At 36.4% G+C, this 19,964-nt stretch overlaps 2 protein-coding genes across 4 annotated transcripts in view; one reads left to right on the top strand and one right to left on the bottom strand.

Annotated features, from left to right (window-relative positions):
• Positions 1 to 6,055, top strand: part of LPGAT1 (lysophosphatidylglycerol acyltransferase 1) — a 321,343-nt gene extending 315,288 nt beyond the window's left edge. The window contains exon 9 of the transcript XR_009219851.1: positions 6,043 to 6,055. The gene's annotated coding sequence lies outside the window, so the exon portion shown is untranslated. The remainder of the gene's footprint in view (positions 1 to 6,042) is intronic.
• Positions 1 to 19,964, bottom strand: part of LOC131404775 (putative uncharacterized protein encoded by LINC00467) — a 53,828-nt gene that overhangs the window by 5,769 nt on the left and 28,095 nt on the right. The window lies entirely within an intron of this gene.

The following is a 19,964-nucleotide window of genomic DNA, read 5'->3' as shown; positions in this document are numbered from 1 at the left end:
CCATGATTAAAATTTTAAAAATCTCCCAATGATTTCTTGCAATACTTGTATGGTTTCATTTCTTTGCACTTAATCTTTGATCCATCTGGAATCTATCCTAATATAAGGTTGAAGTATGGATCCAGCTTTATTTTTTTTTCTAGATAGCTTGTTGTATCAATGCTATTTCTTAAATAAGCCAATTTCCCCCTACTGATAAGAAGTGACTCCTTTATCATATATCAAACCTGTATGTATTTTTTCCTGTGCTATTTCATTGATCTGTCCATCTAGCCATATGCCAATATTTTTCTTCAGTATGATAGAAGTATAATTGAAAAAACTGTAAGAGATTTAAAGTGTACAACATGATGATTTGATGTGTGTATACATTGTGAAAAGATTCCCATCATCAAGTTAATTAACATTTCCATCTCCTCTCAGATTTACCTTTTTGTTTTTTTGGTGAGAAGAGTTAAGTTCTACTCTCTTAGCAAACTTCAGTTACAGAATACAGTAACACCAACTATAGTTACATTAGATGCTTAGACCTTATTCATATTATAACTGAAAGTCTGTATCCTTTTACCAACCTCTTCCTATTTCCCCTACCTCTCAGCCCCTGGCGACTACTTTTCTACTTTCTGTTTCTATGAGTTTGAATTTTTTTTTCAGATTCTACATATAAATGATACCATGCAGTATATATCTTTCTCTGTCTGGCTTATTTTACTTAGCCTAATGCCCTCCAGGTTCATCCATATTGTCACAAAAGGAAAGACTTCCTTCTTTTTTAAGGCCAAATAATATTCCATTGTGTGTGTGTATATATATCTGTAATTTCTTGAGGAACTTCCATATTGTTTTCCATAGTGGCTGTACTAGTTTACATTCCCACCAACAGTGTACAAGGGTTCCCTTTTCTCCACATCCTCGCCAACATTTATTATCTCTTATCTTTCTGATAAGAGACATTCTAACAGGTGTGAGGTGATATCTCACTGTGGTTTTGATTTGCATTTCCCTGATGATTAGTGATAAGCACCTTTTCATGTACCTCTTGGCCATTTGTATGTCTTCTTTGGAGAAATGTCTATTCAGATCTTTCTCTTTTTGCTGAGGAAGATTGACCCTGGGCTCACATCCGTGCCCATCTTCCTCTACTTTATATGTGGGATGCCTGCCACAGCATGGCTTGATAAGTGGTGCATAGGTCTGAGCCTGGGATCCAAACCTGCAAACCCTGGGCCACCGAAGCAGAGTACACAAACTTAACCACTACACCACAGGGCCAGACCCTCTTTGCTCATTTTTTAATTAGGTTATTTGGGGATTTTTTTACTATTGAATTGTATGAGTTCCTTATATATATTGAATATTAGCCCTTTATTGTATATGTGGTTTGCAAATATTTTCTCCCATTCCGTAGGTTGCCTTTTCATTTTGTTGATGGTTTCTTTTGCTGTGCAAACCATTTTAGTTTGATGTAGTCCCACTTGTTTATTTTTGCTTTTGCTATCAAATCTAAAAAATCACTGCCAAGACCAATGTCAAGGAACTTACCTCCTATGTTTTCTTACAGGAATTTTATGGTTTCATGTCTTACATACAAGTCTGTAATTCATTTTGAGTTAATTTTTGTGTACGGTGTAAGATAGGGGTCCACTTTCCTTTGTTTGCATGTGGACATCCAGTTTTCCAAACACTATTTATTGAAGAGACTATCCTTTTCCCATTGTATATGTTTGGCTCCCTCGTCAAAAATTAATTTACTGTATATGCAAGGGTTTATTTCTGGGCTCTCTATTCAGTTCCATTGCTCTATGTGTCTGTTTTTATGTCAATACCATACTGTTTTGATTAATATAGCTTTGTAATATAGTTTGAAGTCAGGAAGTGTGATTCCCCCAGCTTTGTTCTTCTTTCTCATGATTGCTTTGGCTATTCAGAGTCTTTCTTGTTCCAAACAAATTTTAAAATTGTTTTTGTATTTCTGTGAAAAATGCCAATGGAATTTTGATAGGGATTGCAGTGAATTCATAGATTTCTTTGGGTAGTACAAACATTTTACCAATATTAATTCTTTCAATCTACAAGCACAGAATATCTTTCCATTTATTTGTGTCTTCTTCAAATTCTTTCATCAATGTCTTATAGTTTTCAGTGTATAGGTCTTTCACCTCCTTGGTTAAATTTATTCCTAAGTATTTTATTCTATTTGATGCTATAGTGAATGGGATTGTTTTCTTAATTTCTCTTTTCAAGTTTACTGTTAGCATATAGAAATGCAACTGATTTTGTATATTGATTTTGTAACCTGCAACTTTACTGAATTCATTTATTAGTTCTAACAGTTTGTTGGTCGAGTCCTTAGGATTTCTATATATAATATCATGTCATCTGCAAATAGAGACAGTTTTAATTTTTCCTTTCCAATTTGGATGCCTTTTATTTCTTTTTCTTGCCCAACTGCTTGGGCTAGGACTTCCAGTACTATGTTGAATAAAAGTGGCAAGAGTAGGCATCTTTGTCTTGTTCCTGCTCTTAGAGGAAAAGCTTTCAGCCTTTGACGATTAAGATGATGTTAGCTACGAGCTTTTCATATATGGCCTTTATTATGATGAAATAGGTTCCTTTTATAGCCAACTTATTGAGAATTTTTATCATGAAACGATGTTGAATTCGGTCAAATGCTTTTCCTGCATCTATTAAGATGATCATATGATTTTTATTCTTCATTTTGTTAATGTGGTGTATCATGTTGATTGATTTCCAGATGTTGAACCAACATTGTATTCCAGGAATAAATTCCACTAGATCACGGTGTATGATCTTTTCAACGTACTGTTGAATTTGGTTTGCTAATATTTTGCCAAGAATTTTTGCATCTATATTTATTGGGGATATTGGCCTATAATTTTCTTTTTTGTAGTGTCCTTATCTGGCTTTGCTATTAGGGTAATGATGGCCCCTTAAGATGAATTTGGAAGAGTTCCCTTCTCTTTTCTCTTTTGGAAGAGTTTGAGAAGGACTGGTATTAATTCTTCTTTAAATGTTTAGTAGAATTTGCCAGTGAAGCCATCTGGTCCTGCACTTTGCTTTGTGGAGAGGTTTTTGATTACTAACTCATCTCCCTACTAGTAACTGATCTGTTCAGATTTTCTATTTCTTCATGATTCAGTCTTGGTAGGTTGTATGTTTCTAGGAATTTATCCATTTCTTCTAGGTTTTCTATTTGTTAGTGTATCATTGTTCATAGTAGTTTCTTATGATCATTAGTATTTTTGTGTTATCAGTTGTAATGTCTCCTTTTTCATTTCTGATTTTATTTGAGTCTTATCTTTTTTTACTTAGTCTAGCTGAAGTTTGTCAATTTTGTTTTGCTTTTCAATAAACTAGCTCTTAGTTTTACTCATCTTTTCTATCGTCTTTCTAGTTTCTATTTCATTTATTTCCACTCTGATCATTGTCATTTCCTTCCTTCTACTAAGTTTGGGCTTAGTTTTTTCTTCTTGTTTTAGTTCCTTGGGGTGTGAAGTTAGGCTGTTTATTTAAGATCTTTTTTCTTAAAATGGGCATTTACTGTTATGAATTTCCCTCTTAGGACTACTTTTGCTGCATCTCATAAGTTTTGTTATGTTGCATTCTATTTCCATTTGTCTCACAATATTTTTTTATTTCACTTGTGATTTCTTCTTTGATTCTTTAGTTGTTCAGGAGCATGTTGTTTAATCACCACATATTTGAATTTCCAGTTTTCCTCTTATAATTGATTTTTAATTTCATACCATCGTGGTTGGAAAAGATGCTTGATATCATTTCAGCCTTCTTAAATTTATTGACTTGTTTTGTGGCCTAACATAAGATCTATCCTGGAGAATGTTCCATGGGTGCTTGAGAAGAACATATATTTCACTGCTGTTGCATGGAATGTTCTGTATCTCTCTGCAAGGTCCATCTCCTCTAATGTGTAGTTTAAGTCTGATATTTTCTTATTGATTTTCTGTCTAGATGATCTATCCATTGCTGATAGTTGGGTACTGAAGTCCCCTACTATATGGTATTGCTGTCTATTTCTCCCTTCAGATCTATTAATGATTCTTTTTTTTTTTTTATTGTGAGGAAGATCAGCCCTGAGCTAACATCCATGCCAATCCTCCTCTTTTTGCTGAGGAAGACTGGCCCTGAGCTAACATCCACGCTGATCTTCCTCCACTTTATGTGGGACACCGCCACAGCACAGCCTGACAAGCTTTGACACAGTATATAAGGGCGTCGGTGTGCACCCAGCATCCAAACCCGGGCCACCAGCAGCGGAGCACACGCACTTAACTGCTACGCCACGGGGCCAGCCCTATTAATAATTCTTTATATATTTAGGTGCTCTGATGGTAGGTGCATAGGTACTTATAATTGTTATATTCCCTTGATGAATTGACCCCTTTATCATTGTACAATGACCTTTTTGTCTCTTGTTACAGTTTTTGTCTTCAAGTCTATTCTGTCTGATATAAGTATAGATATCCTTGCTTTCATTTGGTTTCCATTTGCTTGGAATATCGTTTTTTATCCCTTTATTTTCAGTCTATGTGTGTCCTTAAAACTTAAATGAACCTAGTGTAGGCAGAATATAGTTGGGTCTTTTTTTAAGATCCATTCAACCACTCTATGTCTTTTGACTTGAGAATTTAGTCCATTTACATTTAAAATAATTATTAATAGGTATGGATTTGCTATCACCATTTTGTTTATTGTTTTCTGGCTGTTTGTAGTTCCTTTGTTCCTTTCTTCCTCTCTTGATCTCTTCCTTTGTGATTTATTGATTTTATAGAGTGGTATTCTTTGATTCCTTTCTCTTTATCTTTTGTGTATCTACTATATGTTTTGTTTTGTTTTGTTTTGTTTGAGGAAGATTGGCCCTGAGCTAACATCTGTTGCCAATCTTCCTCTTTTCTCCCCAAAGCCCCAGTATGTAGTTGTATATCCTAGTTGTAGGTCCTTCTAGTTGCTCTATGTAGGACACTGCCTCAACATGGCCTCATGTGTGGTGAATAGGTCCACGCCCAGGATCCGAACCGGCAAACCCCAGGCCGCTGAAGCAGGAATGCACAAACATAACCACTACACCACCAGGCCAGCCCCTACTATATGTTTTTGCTTTGTGATTACCATGAGGCTTACATAAAACATCTTATGGTTATAAGAGTCTATTTTAAGCAGAAAATTTATTTTTGAATGCATACAAAAGCTCTACATTTTTACACTTCTCCTCCCACATTTTACGTATTTGATTTCACAATTTACATCTTTTTATATTGTGTATCCATTAATAAATTATTGTAGTTATAGTCATTTTTAATATGTTTGTCTTTTAACTTTTATACTAGAGTTCTAGAGATTTACCCACCACAATTACAATATTAAAAATTTCTGGAAAGTAGCATCAGTATCATGGCAGAATGAGCTCTTCCCTTAGACTCTCCCCCTTAAGATACAACAAAAAAGACATTCGTAAACCAACAGAAAACATTCACACAACACAAAAGACGTCTGAGAGACCCATGCAGCCATATGCCTGAAGGTGGAGGTGCTGGATCCCCTGGCAGAAGTGGAAGGAGGTAAGGAGATTTTCTCTCCCTCCCTGGCAACGACCCAGGGTGTGGAACTGTGTAGCTCTGAGAAAAGAGGGTAGAGGAGCAGCTTTCTGTGGGAATGCTTTCTCTCTCCACATTCCCTCACAGCCCGTGGGAAAGCTCCACACAGAGGAGGCTAAGCTATTAGGTGGGTGTCTTCACCAGGCCAGCACCCCAGGAAAGCAGATAGCGAGAGCAGAGCGAGAATACCCCCAGGATTGTGCACACGAAAGAAAGCAGCCCTCCCCCTGCCTGGTGCACAAGCTCAGCCAGTTGGCCAGAATGCCCGAGCATATATTAGAAAAGCAGCAGCTTTGAGCCACACAGCCAGCAATCGCAGACAGGATCTATCAGCATAGATTCCAAAGGTTAGGCACAGATGCCAGGGATTGCGGCAGGCTCAGAATACACAGCTCCTGACCATCTCCAGGGGCAGCAGGTGGAATCTGTGACCAGATACTATCACTATGCGAAGGCACAAATCCACACCACCAAGCAGTATGAAGAAATATATTAATACTCCAGACCAGAAAGAAAATGACAAGCATCCAAAAATCAATCCTGAAGGCACATAAATTTACAATCTAAATGACAGAGAATTCAAAATAGCTATCATAAAAAAACTCAATGAGTTACAAGAAAATTCAGATAGACAGTTCAATGAAATCAGGAACAAAATTAATGAACAGAGGGAATTTTTCATAAAAGAGATGGAAACTATAAAGAAAAACCAATCAACCATCTCCAATGTGTTGGAGATGAAAAACACAATGGATGAAATAAATAAATCTGGACTCTCTGAATAACAGAGCTGATATTATGGACAACAGAATTTGCAATCTAGGGGGCAAAAATATAGAAATGCTTCAGTTGGAGGAGGAGAGAGAACTAAGACTAAAAGGAAATGAAGAAATTCTCCGAGAAATATCTGACTTAATTAGGAAATGCAACATAAGAATTATATGTATTCCAGAGGGAGAAGAGTGGGAGAATGGAGCAGAAAGCTTATTCAAAGAAATAATAGCTGAGAACTTCCCAAGCCTGGGGAAAGATCTGGACTTACAAGTACATGAAGCCAACAGAACTCCTAATTATATCAATGCAAAAAGACTTTCTTCAAGGCATATAGTAGTAAAACTTGCAAAAGTCAATGACAAAGAAAAAATATTAAGGGCAACAACGTGGAAAAAAATAACTTATAAAGGAACCCCTATTAGGCTTTCAGTGGATTTCTCAGCAGAAACTTTACAGGCTATGAGAGAGTGGAATGATATATTCAAAATACTGAAAGATGAAAACTTTCAGCCAAGAATACTCTGTCCAGCAAAAATATCCTTCAGATATGATGGAGAAATACAAACTTTCCCAGATAAACAAAGGCTAAGGGAGTTCATCACCACAAGACCCCCTCTACAAGAAATGATCAAGAAGGCCCTCATAGCTGGGGGGAAAAAAAAAAAGAAAGGGTTTACAAAGCCTTGAGCGAGGAGATAAGTGGGCAGAAAAAAATCAGAAAATTTCAGCTCTCTATCAGAACAGGCTAGCAAACACTTAATTAAAACATTAAAGATAAAGGGAAGGAAAACATCAAAAATAATTATAATCTTGTCACTTTAATCACAAACTCACAACACAAGATGGAATAAGTTGTGACAATAACTTAGAAGAGGAAGAGGGAAGTGATAGAATCGGCTTAGACTAAAGGAATAAGAGGATATCAGAAAATGGACTGTCTCATCTATGAGATTTTTTTATACAAACCTCATGGTAACCACTAAACAAATAATGAGAACGGAGACACAAATGATAAATAAAAAGAAAACTGAGAAAACCATCATAGAGAACTACCAAACTGAACAGGTAATCTGAAATACACGGAACAAGAAACAAAGGAAATACAGAAGAACAGGAAAATGAGTGATACAATGGTAGCATTAAGCCCTCATGTATCAAAAATCACCCTAAATATAAATGGATCAAATTCTCCAATCAAAAGACACAGAGTGGTGGGTTGGATTAAAAAACAAGACCCAATAATATGCTGCCTCCAGCAAACACGTGTCAGCTCTAAAGACAAACACAGGCTCAGAGTGAAAGGATGGAAGACAATACTCCAAGCTAATGGCAAACAAAAGAAAGCAGGTGTTGCCATACTCATTTTAGACAAAGTGGGCTTCAAGATAAAACAGGTAATGAGAGACAAAGAGGAGCAATATAGAATGATAAAAGGGACTTTCCACCAAGAAGACATATCACTTACAAATATATATGCACCCAACACAGGAGCACCAAAGTATATAAAGCAAATATTAACAAACCTAAAAGGAGATATAACAACAACACAATATAGGGGACCTTAACATCCTACTTACATCAATGGATAGATCATCCAGACAGAATGTCAACAAGGAAATAGTGTAATTAAATGAAAAACTAGACCAGATGGACTTAATAGATATATATAGAACACTCCGTCCAAAAATAGTAGAATACACATTCTTCACAAGTACACATGGAACATTCTCAAGGATAGACCATATGTTGGGAAACAAGGCAAGCCTCAATAAATTTAAGAAGATTGAAATCATATCAAGCATCTTTTCCAACCATAATGCTATGAAACTAGAAATCAACTACAAGAAGAAAGCTCGGCAAGTGACAAATATGTGGAGACCAAATGACATGCTACTGAACAACCAATGGATCACTGAAGAAATTAAGAGTAATCAAAAAATATCTTGAGACAAATTAAGATGAAAATACACCATACCAACTCATATGGGATGCAGCAAAAGTGGTCCTAAGAGAGAAATTCATAGCACAGAGGCCCACCTTAACAAATAAGAAAAATCTCAAATAAGCAATCTTAAACTATGCCAAACAACACCTAACAGAATCATAAAAAGAAGAACAAACAAAGCCCAAAGTCAGCAGAAGGAGGGAAATAATAAAAATTAGAGCAGAAATAAATGAAATTGAAACAAACAAAAAAAAAAAACAGCAAAAAAGATCAATGAAACTAAGAGCTGTTTCTTTGAGAAGATAAACAAAATTGACAAAACCCTTAGACAGACTCACTAAGAAAAAAAGAAAGAAGGCTCAAATAAATAAAATTATAAATGAAAGAGGAGAAATCACAACAGATACCAGAGAAATACAAAGGATTATAAGAGAACACTATGAAAACCATATGCCAACAAATGGACAATCTAGAAGAAATGAATAAATTCTTAGACTCATGCAACCTCCCAAAACTGAATCAAGAAGAAACAGAGAATCTGAATAGACCAATCACAAGTAAAGAGATTGAAATAGTAATCAAAAACCTTCCAAAAAACAAAAGTCCAGGACCAGATGGCTTCTCCAGAGAATTTTACTAAACATTCAAAGAAGATTTAAAATCCCATCCTTCTCAAACTATTCCAAAAAGTTGAAGAAGATGGAACACTTCCTAACATATTTTATGAGGCCAACGTCACCCTGATCCTAAAGCCAGACAAGGAAAACACAAAGAAGGAAAATTACAGGCCAATATTATTGATGAACATAGATGCAAAAATCCTCAAGAAAATATTGGCAAACCGAACAAAGCAATACATTAAAAGGATCATACACCATGATCAAGTGGGATTTATACCAGGGATGCAGGGATTGTTCAACATCCGCAAATGTGATACACCACATTACAAAATGAGGAACAAAAACCACATGATCATCTCAATAGATTTAGAGAAAGCATTTGACAAGATCCAACATCCACTTATGGTAAAAACTCTCAATAAAATGGGTATAGAAGGAAAGCATGTCAACACAATAACGGCCATATATGACAAACCCACAGCCAACATCATACTCAATGTGGAAAACCTGAGGGCCATCCCTCTGAGAAAGGAACAAGACAAGGGTGCCCACTCATGCCACTCTTATTAAACATAGTACTGGAGGTTTTGGCCAGAGTGATTAGGCAAGAAAAAGAAATAAAAGGAATTCAAATAGGGAATGAAGAAGTGAAACTCTTGCTGTTTGCAGATGACACGATTTTATATATAGAAAACCCTAAAGAATCCATTGGAAAACTATTAGAAATAACCAACAACTACAGTAAAGGTTGCAGGGTACAAAATCAACTTACAAAAATCACTTGCATTTCTATACTCTAATAATGAACTAATAGAAAGACAACTCAAGAATACAATCCCATTTACAGTCTCAACAAAAAGAATAAAATATCTAGGAATAAATTTAACCAAGGAAGTGAAAGACCTATACAATGAGAACTATAAGACATTATTGAAAGAAATCGATGATGACATAAAGAAATGGAAAGATATTCCATGCACATGTATTGGAAGAATAAATATAGTTAAAATGTCCATATTAGCTAAAGCAAGCTACAGATTGAATGCAATCCCAATCAGAATCCCAATGACATTCTTCATGGAAATAGAAAAAAGAATCCTAAAATTCATATGGGGCAACAAAATACACTGAATAGCTAAAGCAATCCTGAGAAAAAAGAACAAAGCTGGAGGCATCACAATCCCTGATCTCAAAATATACTACAAAGCTATAGTAATCAAAATAGCATGGTACTAGTACAAAAACAGACACACAGATCAATGGAACGGAATTGAAAGCCCAGAAATAAAACCACACATCTACAGACAGCTAATCTTTGACAAAGGAGCTAAGACAATATAATGGAGAATAGAAAGTCCCTTCAACAAATGGTGTTGGGAAAACTGGAAAGCCACATGCAAAAGAATGAAAGTAGACCATTATCTTACACCGTACACAAAAATTAACTCACAATGGATCAAAGACTTGAAGCTAAGAGCTGAAACCATAAAACTCCTAGAAGAATATATAGGCAGTACATTCTTTGATATTGGTCTTAGAAGAATCTTTTCCAATACTATGTCTACTCAGGCAAGGGAAACAAAAGAAAAAATAAACAAGTGGGACTTCATCAGACTAAAGATGTAAGGCAAAGGAAACCAGGAACAAAATGAAAAAACAACCCACCAACTGGGAGAAAATATTTGCAAATCATATATCTGACAAGGGGTTAATCTCCAAAATATATAAAGAACTCACAAAACTCAACAACAACAAAACAAACAGACCAATCAAAAAATGGGCAGAGGATATGAACAGACATTTCTCCAAAGAAGATATACAGATGGTCAATAGGCACATAAAAAGATGTTCAACATCACTAATCATCAGGGAAATGCAAATCAAAACTACACTAAGATATCACCTTACACCCGTTAGAATGGCTATAATCACCAAGACAAAAAATAACAAATGCTGGAGAGGATGTGGAGAAAAGGGAACCCTTATACACTGCTGGTGGGTATGCAAACTGATGTAGCCACTATGGAAAACAGTATGGAGACTTCTCAAAAAATTAAGAATAGAAATACCATACGACCCAGCTATCCCACTACTGTGTATTTATCCAAAGAACTTGAAATCAACAATTCAAAGAGACTTATGTACCCCTATGTTCATTGCAGCATTACTCACAATAGCCAAGAAGTGGAAGCAACCCAAGTGCCCACCAACTGATGAGTAGATAAAGAAGATGTGGCATATATATACAATGGAATACTACTCAGCCATAGAAAAAGACAAAATTGTCCCATTCACAACAACATGGATGGACCTTGAGGGTATTATGTCAAGCAAAATAAGCCAGACAGAGAAAGAAAAACACCATACGATTTCACTCGTACGTGGAAAATAAACTAACACATGGACAAAAAGAACAGATTAGTGGTTACCAGAGGGGATGAGCGTTCGGGGGTGGGCATAAGGGGTAAAGGGGCATATTTATATGGTTACTGACAAATAATAAAGTATAACTGAAATTTCACAATGTTATAAACTATTATGACCTCAATAAATTTTTTTTTAATTCTGAATTTAACTATATATTTACCTTTAATTAGCATCCTTACATTTCAGCTTGAAGAACTCCCTTTAACATTTCTTGTAAGGCCATCACCATGGTCTAGTGGTGATGAACTCCTTTAGCTTTTGTTTGTCTGGAAAACTCTTAACCTCTCCTTCACTTGAAGAATAACTTTGCTGAGTAGAGAATTCTTGGTTGGCAGTTCTTTTCTTTCAACACTTTGGATATATCATCCCACTCCCTTCTGGCATACAAGGTTTCTGCTGAAAAATCTGCTTATAGTCTTATGGGAGTTCCCTTGTACATAATAAGTTGCTTTTCTCTTGCTGCTTTTAAGATTCTTCCTTTGTCTTTAACTTTTGACAATTTAATTACAGAGTCTCTTTGAAGTTATCTGATGTGGTACTTTTTGGGCTTCCTGGATCTGGATGTCTGCGTCTTTCCCCAGGTTAGGGAAGTTTTCAGCCATTATTTCTCTGAATATTTCTTTGTTATTTATTTGATTAATATAGTATATTACATTAATTGATTTTGTGGTTCTAAACTACCCTTGCATTTGTGGAACATAGTGTATAATCCTTTTCAAACACTGCTAGATTCAGTTTCCTAGTATTTCATTAACAAATTTTGTGTATACATTCATGAAAAATAATTGGTCTGCAATTTTCTTTCCTTGTGATATGTTTGACTGATTTTGATATCGTAATATTGGTCTCATAAAATCCACTGGGAACTATTTCTTCCTCCTTTATTTTCTGAAAACATTTTTGTAGGATTGGCAATCTTTCTTCCTTAAATTTTAGATAGAATTCACCAGTGAAACCATCTGGGCCTGGGCTTTCCCTTGTGAGAAGATTTTTAATTACCAAATCATTTTCTTTGCTTGTTATTGTTCTATTCAGCTTTTCTACATTCTCTTGAGTCAGTTTTGTTAATGTGCATCTCTCTAGTAATTTGTCCATTTAAGTTGTCTAATTTGTTGGTGAAAAGTCATTCATAGTATTCTCTTAAAACACTTTTAATCTCTATAGGGTTAGTAATCACGTCCTATCTTTCATTCCTAATTTTGGTAATTTGTGTCTTTTCTCTCTTTTTTCTTTCTTGATCAGAATAGCTAAAAGTTTATGAATTTTGTTGATCAAAAATAAATTTTGCTGTTTTAAGAAGTAACCTTTGGTTTTACTGGTTTTCTATATTGTTTTTCTGTTTTCTATTTCATTGATATTTGACTTTGATGTTGATCATTTTCTTCTTTCTGCTTGCTTTGAGTTATTTGCTCTTTTTGTTTTACTTGCTTTAGGTAAAAGCTTAGATTGTTGATTTGACACTTTTTTTTTTCTTTTCTAATATAGGCATTTAAAGCTCTGTTTCCCTCTGAGTACTGAGTTAACTGCATGCCGTATATTTTGACAGATTTTTTTTCAAGCTCAAAATATTTTCTAATTTCCCTTGTGATTTCATCACCCATGGGTTATTTTATAGTGTGTTTTTAAATTTACAGATATTTGTAGATCATCTAAATTTCTTTCTATTGTTGATTCCTAATTTAATTCTTCTGTGATCAGAGAAACAGAATTTGAATAGTTTCAATCTTTTTACATTTACAGATAATGTTTTATGTGAGCTCTAAAAGAATATTTATTCTGCTGTTGTGGGTGAAATGTTCTATAGATATATTTTTATGTCAAGTTGGTTGATAGTGTTGTTCAAGTCTTTTACATCCTTACCGATTTTCTGTCTACTCTACCAATTATTGAAAGTAGGGTATTGAAATCTCCAGCAATTTGAATTGTCTATTTCTCCTTTCAATTCTGCAAGTTTTTATTTCATGTATTTTGGGGCTCTGTTATTAGGTGTATTAGTTTCCTGGGATGTTGTAACAAATTATAAAAACCTAGGTAGCTTAAAACAACAGAAATTTATTCTTTTACAGTTCTAGAAGCTAAAAGTCTGAAATCAGGGTGTTGGCAGAACCATGCTCCATCTGAAGGCTCTAGGGAAGAATCCTTCCTTGCCTCTTCCAGCTTCTCATGTCCCCAGGTATTCCTTGGCTTGTGGCACAGCACAACTCCAATTGCTGCCCCACTAGTCACATGATCTTCTCCCCTGTTCATTTCTGTGTGCCCTCTCCTCTTCTTATAACACCACAGGTCAATGAATTTAGGTACCCCTCACCACTCCCCCCATTCTAGTATGATCTTTTCTTAACTAATTACATCTGCAAAGACTCTATTTCCAAATAAGGTCACATTCTGAGGTTCTGGTTAGACATGAATTTTGGGGAGGATACTATTCAACTCACTACAGTGTGAATACATTTATAATTGTAACATTTATAATTTTTATATCTTCCAGATATATTGACGCTTTTATTGCAATGAAATGTCCCTCTTTGTCTCTAGTAATACATCTCAAAATCTAATTTGCCTGTGTTTTATTAACTTCATAAAATCAACTAAAAGGCCTTCTATGTCCTCTCACATTCTGGAAGAGATTATTATATTTAATATGGGACTCACCTTTTCCCTGAAAATCTTTAAAGAAACTAAGTGGAAAATCTGCTTAGCAATTTATTTATTTATTTGTGAGGAAGATCAGCCTTGAGCTAACATCCAATGCCAATCCTCCTCTTTTTTTGCTGAGGAAGATTGGCCCTGGGCTAACATCCCTGCCCATCTTCCTCTATGGGACGCTGCCACAGCATGGCTTGACAAGCAGTGCATTGGCGTGCGCCCGGGATCCGAACCTGCGAACCCCAGGCCACCGAAGTGGAAGCACGTGCACTTAACCGCTGTGCCAACAGGCCGGCCCCGTAGCAATTTATTTTTTGATAACATTTGTAACTTCTTCCATGAAGAGTAGTCTATTTAAGCTTTTTCTTCTTTTTTAAGTTTTTTGAGTCAACCTTGGCAATTTAGAGGTAGTATAGTGTAGTGTAGTGTTTCTCAATAGGAGTTCTACTACATTTTGGATGGGTCAATTCTTTATTGTTCAAAACTATCCCTCACACAAGACATTTAACAGTTTGAGCCCCTGTCCACTAAATGCCAGTAACTCTCCCCATTCTTGATGAAAAGCAGATCCATATCCCCCATGCATTTCCAATGTCCCTGTGGGGGTCATCTGAGAACCAATTACATAGTAGATAAGAAGGTGGACAACGAAGCCAGACTTCTTGGGTTTCAATACAAGTGCTGACACTACTGAACGAAACTTAGTTAAATTACTTGACCCCTCTGTATCTCAGTTTCCATATCTGTAAAATCAGAATAGTCATGGTACCTACTTAATTATCATTGTGATGATTAGATTAGTTGATTCATGTAAAGTTCTTAGAACAATGTCTGGTACATAATAAGTGTTTGATAAATATTAGCAAATATTATTCCACCAATTTGTCATCGCCACAAGTTTTCATGTGACAGGATAATATTTTTGAAATATTAACCTTTTTTCTCCTATTAGTTCATCTTTTCCTTATCCCTCCTCCCACACTCCTTTCAAGCAGTGAAGCAGCTATGAGCTCCTTGCTTTACGGAAGGGATAAACTGGAGTAGTAAACAGAAAAAAAGAAGTCTTCCTGAACATGATTTCTAAAAATGTAAGCCATTAGGGGACTAGAGAAGGCTCCATATATAGATAGAATATTTGAGAGAAATATAACTGGAAAGAACTGGGCTGAGTTCTCCCTCCCCACAACCTCACCTCAAGCTGCAACAAGACTAGAAAGAAATCTTCCCCAGACTAAGGAAGAAGATGATGTTGTGGGAAGGTGATAAAAGTACAGACATTGATAAATCCCCAAAAGATGGGCCCTGTAACGTGATTCACAGAGCACCAGGGAAGCAGTAATAATGCAAACAATTATGAGGATTCTCAGGTGAGGGAAAAGGGAGGCTATACACTGAGCCTTGGGGAAGTAATATGATACCAGAGAACAAATGACTGGGAGGGGAGATTATGCTGACAAGGCTTTAAATAGCCTTGCATTTAGTACCCCTGCATTGCCGTGAGGAAGCAGAACTATGCCCATGCCCCTACATGTGACATGGCATTAACAGAGAGAGAGCCACCATACCTGAAAGGACTGGGCAGGAATGAAAACATCTCAGTGGCAAATGGTGTGGATCGATGACTGAGGACCAGACAGAATAATGTACATCACGAACAGATAACACTGAGGACTAGGCGAATATCTTTCCCCCGACCCATGCCTTGGGAACACAAAACTGCCCCACACCTCTTCACCTTTCTACCCATGCCGCCATCCCTGAAATTAGACTCAAACGAGGAAACTCCAGACTGGCTGAGATCAGGTTTCCATCCCTCTCCAGTGAGCAAGGGCTTCAAAAAGAAAATGAGATGAATTATAGAAAAATAAAGTTGGATTTCTTGTATAACTGTGTTGTGGACAGATTCATACTCACACAATAGCACAGAGTTGTTCACATTATTCTCTTTAAGTTTTTAGAGCTATGTATCTGTTGATATATCCCCTTTTTACTTTTGTTTGTATCTATTTTTTTTAGTAGGTTTGTCAAAAGTTTGACCAGTTTTTTGGGATTTTTCAAAAATTCAACTGTTGGATTAATCTACAGTCTATTTTTCCTGTCTCTTAAAAAGTTTGTATCTCTATTATTTCCTTTCTCCTACATTCCTTTCAGTTGTATTTTAGTTGTTCTTTTTCTGATTTCTTGATTTGAAAGTTCATTTCTTTCATATTTTTTTTTTTGTGAGGAAGATCGGCCCTGAGCTAACATCTGCCAATCCTCCTCTTTTTGCTGAGGAAGACTGGCCGTGGGCTAACATCCATGCCCATCTTCCTCCACTGTATATGGGACGCCGCTACAGCATGGCTTGCCAAGCGGTGCATCGGTGCGTGCCTGGGATGCGAACCTGTGAACCCCGGGCCGCCGCAGCGGAGCGTGTGCACTTGACCACTTGCGCCACCGGGCCAGCCCTCTTTCATATTTTTTCCTGTCTCCTCATTTTGTTTGACTTTCTGAGTTTGTTTTCTATGAATTAGGCAAAACAGCTACCTCTCCTGGTCTTGAAGGAGTGGCCTTGTGTAGAAGCATCCCCTGTGTAGACTGCGTGGGCCAGGCAGCTTCGGCAGGCCAGCTGGACCTGGAGTGGGCCAGCTGGAGGTGGGGAGGTCCCACAGTGCCAAGCCTGGGCAGTCTGGCAGAATAGCCTGAGCTGGAGCAAGTGCAGGCCAGAGGGTCCTGGGCACTCAGTGCTGGCTTCCCCCCCACCACCAGCAGGACAGCTGGAGCTAGAGTGGGTGTGGGCCAGGTGATTCCCGGGATAAAACGTGCCAAGGCCACTTTGGGGACATGGCTGGATTAGGTGCAAGTGGGGGTCCCGGGAGCACCAAGCTGGGGCCATCTTGGCAAGATGGCTGGAGCTGGGACATGCACAGATTGGGGGACTGGGGTGTGCCACACTGGGGCCACCTTATGCGGATGGCTGGAGCTGGTGTGGGCCAGGGCCGTGGGGCACACTCGGGTGTCCTTGGCAGGCCAGCTAGAGCACCTGGACCATGCTCTTGCTTGCCCCATTAAGGTGGAGGGGGAATGCAAAAAATGGTGCTTGCAGGTGCCTCCAGCCCCGGAGAGATTCCCAGCAGTTCCCTGCTCCTTTGGCAAATGCCCTAGGGTTAGTAAATGGATTTCCTTCTGATATAATGTAGTTGCCTTTGAAATTGCTGTTTTTTCCCTGTGCCCCAGGGCTGGCTAGTCTGCACTTGGCCCCTCAGTGACACTCCTCCCTATTGCAGGCCGCCTTGTAGAGGGTGAGGTTCCATGGATACCATGTCTCTGTCTCTCCTACTGGCTTCTATGTGGTCCCTGTATCATTTGTTATGCAGAAGCTATTCATTCAGCACTCAGTTCTTCTTCAGGAGAAATCGCTCTATATGTAGGTGTAGATTCAGTGTGCCCGTGGGAGGAGGTGAGTTCAGGGTCTTCCTATGCTGCCATGTGGCCCCCTCATTATCTAACTTTATATTTATTAAAATATTCTTTTTGTATGCATAAACTATTATATTACATAAATTAAATTTAGAGAGGCAAGTTGGTGATCTATTTTTGTAACATAAAACTATATACCATTATACATACATATTAATTTCATTTATTTCCATATGCATAGAGAAAGAACCTAAGGATACATACCAAATATTTAGGAAGGATAACCACAGCAAATTGGAATAAAGGGAAAAGAATGTGGCCATTTACTTTTTCTTTAATTTATCTCTCTCTTTTATGTGCATTTTTTTCAAAGCATATATGCTATTTTTGCATATATATGCATATGTATATGTACCCTAGGGGTCTATCTTTGAAAAAATGCTGATCCAAAGATCTATGTCGCAACTGTAATCAACTGGAAAAGAGTGTCCTCAGAAGCTCTATGCAAATTCTTCACCATCAACTTAAATGCCCCATATGGGCCCCTCCCAGAGCTGATGAAACTCTGAAGGATTTTCCGGTAAACTGCTATGTTATTCCCTTAAACAGCCAACGGGAAACTAAAATTAAAATTAATGAGGTTACTTGATCTGCCAGAAATATTTACTGTTTGTCCTGGCTGAAACCTGACAAGCTATTTAAAAGGATTTAATAACTTTATGAACAGAAATTTGGCCAAATTGGAAGCTGATATTCAGAGCCTGACAGGAAATTTTTTTTAGGCCTCCTCCCCTAAGTTAAAATGAAACTACGTACCCAGAGATAAAGAAACATTCCAACAATAAGTGGGTGGATATGTCCATTTGCCAATCTCCAAAATTCCCCTATTATATTGTAAAAGATGAGAACATTAGATATAGAATTGTCCTGTACTAAGAAAAAAAGAAGGAAAATTTATAAGATCGCTGTTTGCATTTGCCTATATTTTGTGAATGTGTCTGCATACGTATGTTGTAAATGTATGATGTTTTTCTACGTCCAGATGGTATTACCAAAATTAATTTGTAAAGAGCTCTATTTAGTTTGAAGGTTAAGCACTTGTAAGGATGAGCAGTCTAAAGTTCTCAGAAAATATAAGAGAAACTAACCAAATGCTTTTCAAGTTCACATGATCTGGAATAATCTTTAGTAAAAAAAAAGCTAGTTTAAGTTTGTTGGTTTAATTAAAACAGACATGTCTTTAGAGTTATCAGCATTAGATATAATACTTTTATTCTACATAGGCTTACAAAACTGTCAGCAAGAAAAATAACTTGGTATGATGAAATTTTCGTTAAGTAATCTAAACATAATTGTTAAGAGTAAGTAAATTAAATAAATGTAAGTAGAATAAAAGGGGCTTTTTAGGTGAACTTTTCAAATAAGTTTCCCAAATTTTTTGGCAACCTGAAACTTAGAGTTTTGCTAAGTTAAGTTAAATGACAGACGCTTATTGAATATCTAGATTATTCCCTAATAAGATAAAATATTGAATATTAATTACTGAACTAGGTTTATCTACTTTTGGCTTCTTACTGCAGAGAAACTAAAGATAAAATTAGATCTATTAGTAAACATGTCTTGTGTCACACTGAGAAATTTTCTATGAAAAAGCATGTTTCTAGAAATTATAAAAAGTATTTATAAGTTTGCCAATCCAGAGCATGCTAATGTAAAAGTCAGTTTATAATTACTTACTTCTTGGTTTTCAATGGAAATTAAAGGTTTCTAAAGGTTAAAAATTCTAACATATGTTACTAAAACTACTAAAATAATAAGGGAAAGGAATTTTATGTGTGGTCAGGACTGGCTAAGATTGGAATAAATTTAATTAAGTAAATGAATTTTAATGCCAAAAGCAAGCTGGTGCAAAATTAGAATTTGGTTTTCTCTATGTTAAAAGGACTAAGGTTTCTTAGACTATTTGTCTGCTCCTGATAAGAGATTATGCTGTGCTTTATTGGGTCTTTGATTACTTAAGTAAATCTACTAAAAGAGGTAAGTTTTGCTCATGACTTGTATTTGTCTTTGAAATCTTTTATTGTCACTTTGGTTAAATAGATAATTAAGTATTGTTCAATATTGATTTGTGATTCTATTTAGTCAAGTGTCCAAAACTTTTGATATCTTTGACAAATTCCCAAAATCAAACTCTTTTGACAACAAAATAACTTTGAGATTTTCCAGAGGACCCCTGGGACATTTCAAAGAATGTGTTTTCTCTCCTTATAAAAGGGAAATATTAAACTAATTAGGCTTACTTGGTATGTTAAATTACATGGGAAACATTGTCAGATAAAAGTAATAATAAGCCTTACATATCTATACGTATCTGTATAGATATGTAAGTGTTCTAGAAATTGTGTGAAATTTCTAAAATTTTGATAAGTCCTGGTATAATGTTATCAATCATAATTCCAGTTATGATCTTAAAATGTTGTATATCACAGAAATAACCAAATTTCTTTGCCAATTGCATTA

The sequence above is a fragment of the Diceros bicornis genome, chromosome 4 (genome assembly GCF_020826845.1).
Source record: "Diceros bicornis minor isolate mBicDic1 chromosome 4, mDicBic1.mat.cur, whole genome shotgun sequence".
Classification (NCBI taxonomy): Eukaryota; Metazoa; Chordata; class Mammalia; order Perissodactyla; family Rhinocerotidae; genus Diceros; species Diceros bicornis.
This window is presented reverse-complemented; position numbering and strand designations above follow the sequence as displayed.